Source organism: Triticum dicoccoides, chromosome 3A (assembly GCF_002162155.2).
Source record: "Triticum dicoccoides isolate Atlit2015 ecotype Zavitan chromosome 3A, WEW_v2.0, whole genome shotgun sequence".
In the NCBI taxonomy this organism is placed as follows: Eukaryota; Viridiplantae; Streptophyta; class Magnoliopsida; order Poales; family Poaceae; genus Triticum; species Triticum dicoccoides.
In genome coordinates this window covers 428,467,998-428,481,555 of record NC_041384.1, presented here as the reverse complement: position 1 = coordinate 428,481,555, position 13,558 = coordinate 428,467,998, and positions in this window count along the sequence as shown.

Sequence of the window (13,558 nt, the reverse complement as noted above, 5' to 3'; positions counted from 1 at the left end):
GGAGTCCGGGCCAAACACGGCCCGGAGGTCGGTTTAGACTTTTTTAAAAATTATTACGCGCAGAAAAACAAACAAAAGGAATAATAAACGGACTCCAAAAATCCCGAAATAAATTTTCCCCGGCTTCTAAAATCAAGCCGCACAGGATGAACATTTATTTGGGTCCTAAATGCAATTTTTAAAAACACGCATTTTTCCTAAATTCAAATAAAATAGCAAATAAAACCACAATAAAATCTTATTTGATTTTATTATTAAATCCTCGATATTTCTTTATTTTGGGAAAGTCATTTTATTCCCTCTCTCATATTTTTATAATAGAAATAATTGAAGATAAAATAAATAAAATCAAATGATCCTATTTTCAAAATTTGAGAAAACTCAAATATGAAAATAATGAAATCCCCAACTCTCTCTGAGGGTCCTTGAGTTGCATGAAATTTCTAGGATCAACCAAAATGCAATAAAATATGATATGCAAAGATGATCTATTGTATAACATTCCAAATTGAAAATTTGGGATGTTACAAACCTACCCCCTTAAGATGAATCTTTCCCTCGAGATTCGGGTTGGCTAGAAAATAGGTGAGGGTGGTCCTTCAGCAATTCTTCCTCTCGTTCCCAGGTGGCTTCATCCTCCGTGTGGTGGCTCCACTGAACTTTGCAAAACTTGATAACCTCGCTGCGGGTGACTCGGCTGGCATACTCAAGAATCTTAACTGGTTTCTCCTCGTAGGTCAAATCACTGTCCAACTGAATCGCTTCCAGCGGCACTGTATCTCTCAGCGGTATATCAGCCATCTCCGCGTGTCACTTATTCAACTATGAAACGTGGAACACGTCGTGAACTCCTGACAATCCTTCGGGCAATTCCAACTTATAAGCTACTTCTCCCATACGCTCCAAAACCTTGTATGGTCCTACAAAATGTGGCGCTAACTTTCCCTTAACTCCAAAGCGCTTAACTCCTCGAAGTGGAGATACTCGAAGATAAACTTGGTCTCCGACTTCGTAAACTGTCTCCTTGCATTTAGAATCTGCGTAGCTCTTCTGCTTGGACTGGGCTACCTTGAGCCTATCGCGAATCAATTTCACTTTCTATTCTGACTCCTTAATCAAATCTGGTCCAAACAATTGGCGGTCTCCAACTTCATCCCACGACAATGGGGTCCTGCACCTTGTCGTGGGTTTGTCATGGCAGATGTCCTAGCGTGAGAACTTAGTCGCGAGGCCAACGCATCTATGTGGTAGCTTGAAGGGGTTGAGCGGAATTGAGAGACGCAACACAAGACAGGAATTTAGACAGCTTAAGGCCCCGGGAAACATCATCCAGTAACAACCCTACATGATGTTTGCGGCTAGGTCTCATTATCATCACGAGGGAGTCGTCGTAAACCGGCTCTCCTCTTTGTGTCTAGCCCTAAGATTGTTTCTTCTTGCTCCTCCTCCTTTGGGGAGCCCTGCCCCTCCTTATATATGTTGAAGGGGTGGGTTACATGTGGAGTCCTATTAGGATTAAGACTAGTCTACCTTGTAATACAAACTGGATACAAGTCCAGGTCTTAACTCCTTGTAAGATAAACGTTCCTCACGCATTTCCTCTTAAATCGGCCCACCACTAACAGAAACCGGCTTGCTGGGCCTTGGGCCTTGTCATCCATCTGAAACACGCACCGGGTTGCCAATGAGTCTTCAGGCTCGTGAATTGTCATACTAGTGGACCGCCAGACACGTAAGTCGCCAATCCTCTGGCGGGTTACTGATGAATCGCCAAGTCCGGCCGGGTTATACTTCCGGCCGGTTTACGCCGCGGGGTATATCCCCGACATTAGCCCCCAAGTTTAGCTTGGATTTATCCATGGTAAATTTATACTGCAAAATAAACGCAAGAACAAAATTGACAGGTTGTGCTCCGGGTTAAGAATTTCTTGTAAACCGGCACCTGAACATCCTTAAGTCCTTGTCATTTCCTTCTTCTAGAAAATCCGAGTCAATAGACCAGCTTCATAATTAATTTGCTTCCAGAAGAAATATTGTAAATAAATAATCCATTTGAATCGGCCTTCAATGCTCTGACTTGACAAAAATATCGGTCTTTAAATATTCAACTGATACTCAACCGGCTTGAAAAACTTGCCGGTTTATCCAAAATTACCGGGTTATGAAAACTGTTGATTCCAGGTCATGACTGTTATAAACTCCGGGTCATGATTGTTGCCAACGCCGGGTCAAAGCTGAGAATTTTGAAGGCTTCTCTCCCTCATATCCATATTACCTGTAGCCCCCAAGTCTTAAGAGGAGAACATAGTGAGAGCTTAAGACTTGTCTCAATATAAATGCTGCAACCTTGAAGAAATCCAGATTGTTCATCTCAATCATTAGTCAAAACTGAATATCCCACATATGTAGCCCCCAAGTGCCGGGTTGTCATGCTTGCAGCCACCTGGGACTTGTAATTGCCTTATGCTCATAAAAAACTTCAACAAGTGTAGCCCCCCAAGGGCCGGGTCATTATGCAAATAATGAGCAGGGACTTTAAAAATATGATCATATAGACTTTAACAGCAACGTGTAGCCTCCAAGGGCCAGCTCAGTAAGATAATAATGAGCTGGGACTTTATATATGCTTCATTGAAAATAACATCATATGATGTAACTCCACCATGGGGCTTGAACCCACGTCCACAAGGTTAAGAGCTTTATGCTTTACCAACTGAGCAGTGGACCCTTGAATATAATGGATTAAGACTTGTGTACCTTGAATCATTGATAGGAGCAATTGGTAGCCCCCAAGGGCCGGCTCATTATGATGTGATGAGTCGGGTCTTAAATAAGGCCAGTAAAAATGACTTTGCATTAGCCCCCAAGTGCCATGGTGCATGCTGGCAGTGACATGGGACTTGCATATTTGATGTAATCTCAACTTGAATAATGTAGCCCCCAAGTGTCGAGTTGTAAGCCTGCAGTGACTCGGGAATATTCCTTCCATTGTAGAATAAATCATATCCATTGATAAGATAATAGCCATTGCACGAAAGTGACTTTGAAAACCTCAATCATAATACTGGTCATTGATAACCATAATAAAAATTCAGCCATGTTGGCTATTAAAAGTTTGAATAATACAATCCGGTTTAAAAACCTCAATCATTCGATATCATCATGAAAATCCAGCCAATTTTGGCTATGAAAGATATGAATACCTTACTAGTTGATAAGTAAATTCGGAGTTTAAATACTCGACGGCTCTTGGCCGATGGCAACTTAATGCGCATTCATTGTAAGCCGGAATTTTTATAACCTGGCAGCTGATAGCCTTTGAGAAAATCCAAAATGGATAACCCTTTTGAAGCATCAATTTTTTGATGATGAGCTTGAATTTATATGTCATAATTCTGCAAATCCTGTACAAAGTGTAAATAACATATGCCCTGGCGATTTAACGTCGAAAGCCAGGGTGGGTAGCCACCCGAATGCATTCTTATCCTGCACACAAGTAGATCACGGGAATCCTTGGCGGTTTACCGCAGGGCGGGTCATAATGCCCATATAGATAGCCAGGGTTTATAACCAAAGTTGTAACTGAAGATAATCAAATATGACATAGATGATACCTGTGACATTGAATCACCCCGTTGGTTCAACCAATTCTTGTAGTGAGGGTGGTAACCCCAATCTTGAGTATTGAGAACTCCTTCCTTAATTTGTCGGATTATGATAATAAACTGTACCGGGATATAATAAACACCGGATTTTCCTTATAACACTGGCGACTTGTTAGTCAAAACCAGACCGGGTTAATGAACGCCGGATTATAACTGGTCATGTACTGACAACTTGTAGTTGAAATCCAAGCCGGGTCAAGGACGCCGGTTTATGAGAAGATATTATAAACCTCAACAAAGGCGAAAAAACTTGTCAAATAGAACTCAAAAAGAACATGCGAGGCTTTTTACGAGATGCCAGGCTCCAAATTGAGGCTTTTCATGGGCTCCCAGGCCACTGAATTAACCATTTCACAAAGCCTCTTAAGATGGACCTCAATCTTTAACCAATCACGTTTTAACTTTGACAAGTTCAGGGTCTATGAGATTGACTGTCAAACGTTCGCGGGTCGTACCAGGTTTACCTGGGCGGAGTGACTTTACTTAAAGAAGGCAGGTTAATCCGGGGTTTTAGGTCCGTACACCTGGCTTCCAAGCCTGGCTTGATAGCCTATTGAAAGAACATGCGGTGCCCCCATGTTTGGTTTTGGTAATTGATGACAATCTCTATGGACTAATGGTTTCCTTGAGTTATATTTGAAGGTTTTGTCCATAGGCTTTTCTTGGAGTACATGTGTTGGTTTCAAGGAGAGTTTGTGTCGACCAAGGTGTTATTCAAGGAATTATCCAAAGATTGGTCATGTGAGAGTTGAGCTTATTGCAAGCATGTCTTGAAGAAGAAGATTGTATGATCATTCATGTTTACCTTCAAGACATCATTCAAATGAAGAGAATTGGAAAGGTTCAAGGATGATCAAGACTAAGTCAAGAGTGAATCAAGTTGATTAACTCACAAAGCGCAGAAGATGTACCGAGAGGGATCAAGTGATCCCATGGTATGGTAAGAATTGTCAATTACGCTTTGTGTACTAACCCATGGTCTTCGTGTGAGTTCTTTGTGGGGTTAGGTTGCGGTGTGCAAGTTCAAGTGGAGCATCACGAAGAGATCAAATGCTTGAAGCTTGCCGTCCTTTTTGGTGATAATAGACTTGTGAAGATGTGCGGAAGAGTGGCTCACCCATAGTGGAGTATGGGGAGCAATCAACTAGTCTTCATCGAGTCAACACAATCAAGAAAGGTGGTCCAACTTGAGGGAGTCAAGATTGTCATCATCTAGCTCAAGTGGACCATGTGCAAGGCAAAGGTTTTCCCTTGATAGGTTTTCTATTTTACCGGTCTCATGATGGTAGTTGGGAGACCGGGTTATAGGATCGATTGCCGGCTCGGACAGATGAGTAGGCCGCGACATTGTAAGCCGGTGCGGACAGGCGAGTTAACCACATCATGTTGATGTAAACTGGTCTGCAGAATGGCGGCTTGCAGATATATTCACCGAGCGTGATGGTGTGGCCAGATGCTAGCGCATTATAATGGTGGTGCGAGCTATACATCCATGACACGGCCATAGCTTTTGCGATGAACAATTGCTCCTTCATAAATAATATCGCAAGCCAGAGTAATTTGTTCTTTTAAAGAATAAAAAATGTATCAATCAAAATTGATTGGAAAGACTACACCTTGATATGTTAGGCCAGAAATTATCCACCGCAGAGTTAATGATCACCACGGGCGAGTCGGCCGCAGGAGCAGACGAATGAACCGGCCGCGGCGTCATAAGCCAGTGCGGACGGGTGAGTCAATCGCAGGCGTGGTAAGCCACACGGACGAGCGAGTTGATGTGGACCGGGCCACAGGGACGGCGACTTGCGCACTTCCATCCATGGGTACTGTGGCATGGATGAAACACCAGTGCGGAATGTTGCCAGCACATGCTTCGTACTCGCAGTATAACGCCTCATTTGTAATGAAGAATTGTCCTGTGAAACAATACTATATGCCCAAGTAATTGTTCTCAGACAAATTAATAGGTACTGATAAAATAAACTAAATAAATAGCACCTGATTTATTTGGACAACCGATGTGAAACGTCCGCGAGAATTTGATCAGGATGTCTTGTTGACCGTACTGCGGTTTTAACTTTTGAACAGAGAAAAGTACTACCCGTACTTGGCCTTGTGTGACAGTACATTGCTTCCACGGGTAATTAAGCTTGTTCATCCAAAGCCTAGGACTCCATGCCCAAGTAACTTTACGCCAGCGGTAGAATATTATAACTCTTGGCCTTGTGTGGGATGCAGCAGTGACAGTGGCGACAACATATTTCATCCGCCTGGTGGCCGCAATCCAACCGCTAGAGCATATGCTTGAAGCCCTGGCTTTGGCGTCTTTGAGAATTTGGAAGCGAGCCCATAGAAAAACTTCTGAATAGTACTACTAACTGGCATATTAATACTTTTGTCTTCTAATGGGAGCAATTTTCCATCAAACTTTGTGAGCTGTGCCATGCAATAGTACTAGTAATTTTCCATCAGACTGAGGAATCCACACGTCGATCGATCCAACATACTCCCACTGATATGACACCTTATCAAGTGGACCTGCAGACCTCCTTCTCAATTTCCAATGGCATTCTTAGTCCAAAAACTGCAAAGTACACTATCTTCGCTATTGATCCTTCGGCAAGTCTAGCAGTTGGTGAAAATTTCCTTTAGCCTAAAATCCAACATATCGAGCCCGTATCTTATCCCGTAATGATATTTGGAAAGAACTCCGAATCGGTGGCACCTTGTACCACAGCACCAGTGGCTTCGTCAACTCAAACTGTCTGCGGTGACGGAAACAAATGTAGTATGCGGCCGGGCACGGGGACCCGGGGCCAGCGCAGGAGAGGACTGGTGTGGCCGAGTGCGCGGTTGGCGATGGGTAGCCGGCCGGCAGGGCGGCTCAGCGCAGGCGCGACGGCGGCTTGGAGCGGCCAGCTGCTCGACGAGCGGAGCCCCTGCAGCAAGGCGGCGATTTGTAACGGCGCAAAGAGGCAGCTTGACACCCGACGGTGGAGCGACGCGCTGGCAACTGAGTAATGACGGCGCGAGCCAGCATGGTCACCGCTGCAGGTCGACGAGTAGTCAAAGGCAAAGCCACAGCGAAGCTCAGCGTCTCGACGCGAGGGCCTGGCGAGGCGGCTTAAAAACCATGGGTTCCACTGAGGTAACCCGAGGCCGGCTCGAGGATGAGGCGGCATCACAAAGCCAAGGCGACTAGGCGACTCGGCAGTCCAGGGAAGACTCGGACCAGGCGAGTTGTGGCATTGAAGATGAAATCCTCCTCTGGTTCGTGGTCATCCCCTTTTTTCTTTTCTTTTTTTTAACGTGAACTAGCACATTAACCAACTCACGTGAGGGACCTTTAGCGCATATGCCTTTGTAGAGCAAGCAGTAGTACTAGCTTTTGATTCTTGCGTAAACATTGGTGCTAGGTCCTTCACGTGGGGGCGGGGTTGTAGCTTCAGAGATGTGACATCGCACTGTTGCAAGATTCGCTGGATGGCTTTGAGCGCGTGTGTACAGAGATAACTTGCGATTTGACAGCAGGGCGCAGCGGAAACTTTGTGTCAACCTCGGCGGACTGCCCGTACAGGAATCGATCCCCATCGCTGCTTATGCGTTGAATCGGCAACAAAGAACTTGTCGGTCTCAGCGACTCACGGCGCATCCCACCGCGAATTCTTCTCCGAGTCATTGTCGTTTTGACCAATCTAATCTTCTCTTCTCTTTTTCAGTAATTTCCTTTGTCGGACTCGCGACTTGCGGCGGCACAACAGCCAAAGATTGAATCTTCTATCGAATTCGATGGATTGTCGAGGTGTCTGATGTGGACAGACGATGAATCTGTTGGCTTTTTTTTGTTCAACGGAACATGAGCTTCTCAATCCCTCGTAGATCCCTTCAAAAACTCAACACCACCGCGTGCAGGCCCCATGGTGGGCATCAACTGTCGTGGGTTTGTCACGGCAGATGTCCTAGCGTGAGAACTTAGTCGCGAGGCAAACGCATCTATGTGGTAGCTTGAAGGGGTTGAGCGGAATCGAGAGACGCAACACAAGACAGGAATTTAGACATCTTCGGGCCCCGGGAAACATCATTCGGTAACAACCCTACATGCTGTTTGAGGCTAGGTCTCATTATCATCATGAGGGAGTCGCCGTATACCGGCTCTCCTCTTTGTGTCTATCCCTAATATTGTTTTTTCTTGCTCCTCCTCCTTTGGTGAGCCCTGCCCCTCCTTATATACGTTGAAGGGGTGGGTTACATGTGGAGTCCTATTAGGATTAAGACTAGTCTACCTTGTAATACAAACTGGATACAAGTCCAGGTCTTAACTCCTTGTAAGATAAACATTCCTCACGCCTTTCCTCTTAAACCGGCCCACCACTAACAGAAACTGGCTTGTTGGTCGTTGGGCCTTGTCATTCATCTGGAACACGCATCGGGTCACCAATGAGTCCTCAGGCTCGTGAATCGTCATACCAGTGGACCGCCAGACACGTAAGTTGCCAATCCTTTGGCGGGTTACCGATAAAACGCCAAGTCCGGTCGGGTTATACTTCCGGCCGGTTTACGCCGCGGGGTATATCCCCGACACACCTCCTTCCGTACAAGGCTTCGAAAGGGGTCATCTTCAAACTGGATTGATAACTGTTGTTATAAGAGAACTCTGCGTATGGCAAATTCTCGTCCCAGCTAGATCCGTAATCTAGCGCACAAGCTCTCAGCATATCCTCCAAAATCTGATTGACTCTCTTGGTCTGTTCATCTGTCTGCGGATGGAAAGCTGTACTGAACTCTAGCCTGGTACCCAAATTTCATGCAACTGATTTCAGAACTTTGAGGTAAATTGAATTCCTCTATCTGATATAATGCTCCTTGGAACTCCATGCAGACATACGATCCTGGTCATGTATATTTTTGCCAACTTGGCACTAGTGTAAGTAGTCTTCACTGGAATGAAATGAGCTACCTTTGTCAAACGATCGACTACAACCCAAATCAAGTCATAGCCTGAACGAGTTCTGGGCAATCCTGTAATAAAATGCATGCCTAACTTATCTCACTTCCATTAGGATATCGGCAATGGCTGTAGCAATCCCGCTGGCTTCTGATGCTCTGCCTTTACTCTCTGACATACATCACAAACTGCTACATACTCCGCAATATCCTTCTTCATTCCGGTCCACCAGAAAGTATCCTTCAAATCCAAATACATCTTGGTATTTCCTGGGTGAATCGAATATGGTGAATCATGGGCCTCCTGCAGAATTAACTTCTTGATCTCTGGGTCATTGGGCACATAAACACGGTCTTCAAACCATAAGGTATCGTGCTCATCCTCACGAAATTCTTTAGCTTTTCCTTTGCTCATTTTCTCTTTAATAGAAGCAATCTCCTTGTCATTCTTCTGGGCTTCTCTGATCTTATCCATCAAGGTAGACTGAATCTCCAATGCTGCTACATAGCCTCTCGGGACTATCTCCAAACATAGCTCACGGAGATTTTTGGCTAACTCCCTTGGTAAATCTCCCGTCATTAGGGTGTTGACATGACTCTTACGGCTCAGCGCATCGGCTACTACGTTAGCCTTTCCGGGGTGATAATGCAATCTCATATTATAATCCTTGATGAGCTCCAACCATCTCCTTTGCCTGAGATTCAACTCCTTCTACGTGAAAATATACTTCAAAATCTTGTGATCCGTGTACACCTCACAATGATTTCCAATGAGAAAGTGTCTCCAAGTCTTTAATGCATGCACTACGACTGCTAACTCCAAATCATGTGTGGCATAATTTAACTCATGAGGCTTAAGCTGTCGTGAAGCATATGAAACAACTCTTCCTTCCTGCATAAGCACTGCTCCAAGTCCTCGACGTGAAGCGTCGCAATACACCTCATAATCCTTGGTCTGATCTGGCAAAATCAACACTGGTGATGTAACCAAACGTTTCTTCAACTCCTGGAAACTGGCCTCACATTCCTTGGTCCATATGAACTTGGTATCCTTCTTCAACAACTTTGTCATAGGCTTTGCAATCTTCGAGAAATTTTCAATAAATCTCCGGTAGTATCCTGCAAGTCCAAGAAAACTCCGGATCTCTCCAACTGTTGTTGGCGCTTCCCAATTTTTCACAGTGTCAACCTTGGTGGGATCTACTGCTATACCTTCTCCGGATATAACGTGTCCGAGAAATCCAACTTCCTTCAACCAAAATTCACATTTGCTAAACTTGGCATATAACCAATGTTCTCTAAGTTTACCAAGTACCAAACGCAAATGTTCCTTATGCTCCTCTTCATTTTTCGAGTAAACCAGGATATCATCAATGAACACTACGATGAACTTATCCAAAAACTCCATAAATACTTTGTTCATCATGTTCATAAAATATGCAGGTGCGTTAGTCAGACCAAATGACATAACGGTATACTCGTACAACCCATACCTGGTGGTAAAAGCCGTCTTAGGTATATCCTGTTCTTGAATCTTCAACTGATGGTATCCTGATCGCAGATCGATCTTGGAAAATACCTTAGCTCCTTGTAATCGATCAAACAGATCATTGATCATCGGTAGTGGGTACTTGTTCTTGATGGTTACTTCATTCAATCATCAATAATCAACAACCATCCTTAACGATCCATCCTTCTTCTCCACTAGAAGTACTGGCGATCCCCAAGGCGAAGAACTTGGACGGATATATCCTTTATCCAGTAACTCCTTAATCTGCTTCTTAATCTCTTCCAAATCCTTTGCGGGCATCCTATATGGTCTCTTAGATATTGGCCCTGTGCCTGGCAAAAGCTCAATCAAAAACTCAATATCTCTATCCGGTGGCATGCCTGGCAACTCCTCTGGAAATACATCAGGGAAATCCTTCACTACCGGTACTTCCTCCTGCACAACTATTGTTAACGAATTTACTTGAGTCCTTCTAGGCACATGCCGGGATACATACTTGATCCTTCTCCCTTCTGGGGTGGTAAGCAAAATTGACTTACTGGCGCAATCGATGTTCCCTCCATACATCGATAGTCAATCCATACCCAGAATTACATCCAAACCTTGTGATTCCAAAATGATTAAATCCGAGGGAAACACATGCCTACCTATACTCAATGGCACTTGAAAACATCCCTTACTAGCCATATACTCTGCTCCTGGTGAGCTTACTAACATGGGTGTTCTAAGAACCTTAGTGGGCAGGTTATACTTATCCACAAATCCCCTTGATATGTATGAATGCGATGCACCAGTATCGAAAAGAACGATTGCAGTAAATGACTTAACCAAAAATTTACCGATTACTGCATCCGGCTACTCTTCAACCTCCTCCACCTTAACGTGGTTCACCTGTCCCCTATTGAAAGGGTTCGGCTTCTTTCCAGAGCTTCCATTGCCATTTCCATTCTGAGATTCAGGACATTCATTGGCATAATGTCCGGTCTTCTGGCACTTAAAGCAAGTGACTTGGCTCAGGTCTCTTTTGGCTGGGGTTGATGGGTTGGTATGGTTCTGGCCGTTGCTTCCTCCATTTCCATTACCATTCTTGGGGCCATTATGATTGTGCGAGCTACCTCCTCCATGGGTATGCTGAAAGTGTCCTCCCGGTCTAGGGGTAAAACGTGGCTTCTACTGAGCTCCTGAATTGTACTTCCCTTGTCCATACTTCCTCTTGCGGTTCTCAATTTGCTGTTGCTTCCCTTCAATCATAAGAGCGTGATCTACCAACTCCGGGTAGTTGTTGAAGGTTGCTACCATCAACTACATGCTCAACTCATCATTCAGTCCTTCCAGAAACTTCTCCTGCTTAGCTGCATCCATAGCAACGTCATCTGGGGCATAACGTGCTAACTTACTAAAGTCCTCCATATACTGGCCAACTGTCCACCTCCTTAGCGCAGGTTGCGAAACTCTCGCTTCTTCATGGCCATAGCTCCTGCTGAAACATGGGCAGTACGGAAAGTCTGCTGGAACTGGTCCCATGTGACAGTGTCGATGGGGAAAGTGGCGGTGAAATTCTCCCACCATGATGTTGCGGGTCCGTCAAGCTGATGTGCGGAAAACTTCACCTTTTCCGCATCTGTGCATCCTGCCGTGGTCAACTCCCTTGCTGTCTTGCGGAGCCAATCATCTGCTACTATAGGCTCGGTGCTACTGGAAAACACCGGCGGATTCAGCCTAAGAAAACGGGCTAAGTGATCAACAAGTGGTGGTGATGGTGGGTTGTTGTTGTTGTTCCCCTGATTCTGATTCTGGACTAGCAACTGCATCAACGTATTCTGCTGCTGGATCAACTGAGTGAGCTCCGGTGGGAAGGTAAATTCGGGGTCACATCTTGAAGGCATCTGAGGGTTTAGAAAAGATGAGATTTAAGAATAGAGAGGGGTCTAGAGAGAAAACACTACCCATATGCACATGAGGCAAAAGCAAACAATTCACTTCATTCAATCAAATAAGGGCATACAATCGATCTAACTATCGCAAAAGTGCTCGGGCTACTATATTTACATGGTGGACTACTACTACTGTTGGGATGGTCTACTAGAAATATTCTTCGGTTGCAGACTCCATGATATCTGCTCCAGCTTCATCAACATAGTCATCATCGCTATCATCTGGATCCGAGTCGGTGTCGTCGATGATGATGTAGTCTTCCGGGCGAATCTCCTTGAGTTCTTCGTCTTCCTCTACTGGTGTAGGGCCTCTCATGAATACTCCGATCTTCATTGTTAGGTCGGCATTCTTATCCACTAGTACTTCGATTTCCTCTTCATAATCTTCACGTGTAACCTTGAGTTCTTCCTCCAGTTCCTTGATTCTTGTCCTCGCCTTCTTCAGATCTATCATGTTTGTGCACATCTGATTCTCCTAACGTCGAATGTGCTGGTTTAACTCCTGGATAAAAGCTGCAATTGATCTATCCTTCTTGGTGTTGATCATCTCCCAGTGCTCATCTCGGCGCCCACAAATCTGGTAGATAGTATCCTTGACATCATTGTGGTAAACTTCTCCAATGCGTCTCATGGCGATGTGAGCTGCCATGCTCTTTCCTAGACTCCAGGTTGGTGCATCAAAGGAAAACTCTATGGGCTCAGTGACTGGCATGAACGTCCTTCCTGGAACTTGAACTTGAATCATCCGGCGCTCCTCTTCAGGTAAAGTGGCGTTGTAGGTCCCGGTGAAGCTTGATACTCCGATGTTCAGATATCTAGTGACTTCCTTCAAGTGACGTCCAAAGGGTGTATCTTCATCCGGTTGTGTGAACTTGTTCCTTGCATCCGCCATCCTAAAAGAGTAGAAAAGATGAGGAGTCAGAATGGGAAGAGGGAGTAGTGATCTAGGGCATTAGCTTACTGGTCGTGTCCTACAGTCAGTGTGTGCTCTGATACCATCTTGTAGCGACCAAGACCTCAAACGGTCCAATCTCTGTGCTCCGGTGTCATCCCTCGATCAGTAATGCTGACACCACACAGTACTTGAAGGATTTATAACAGAATAGTAATCACACACGTATTACATCGAGTGTCTCAAAAGAGAACTTATTACAATAAATATGGCTTAAGGCCATCTAATAACGATAGCAGTGGAAGGCTTGGAAGATAAGTGAGTCCATCAACTCCAACGGCATCACTGAGTATAGAACCACGACCTAAAGGCACCTTACTCGTCGTCTGAAAAGTCTGCAACATGAACATTGCAGCCTGAAACGGGTCAGCACATGGAATATGCTGGCAATGTAACACATAGAGAGCAATGAAGGAATAAGGCTATACTACATGCATATTTGGCTGGTGGAAAGCTCTATGGTTACAATTTTGTGCAAAGCCTTTTCCCTACTTCAAAGGAATACATTTTATTTAACTATCATGGTGGTTGTTACACATTGAGAGTGTAGACA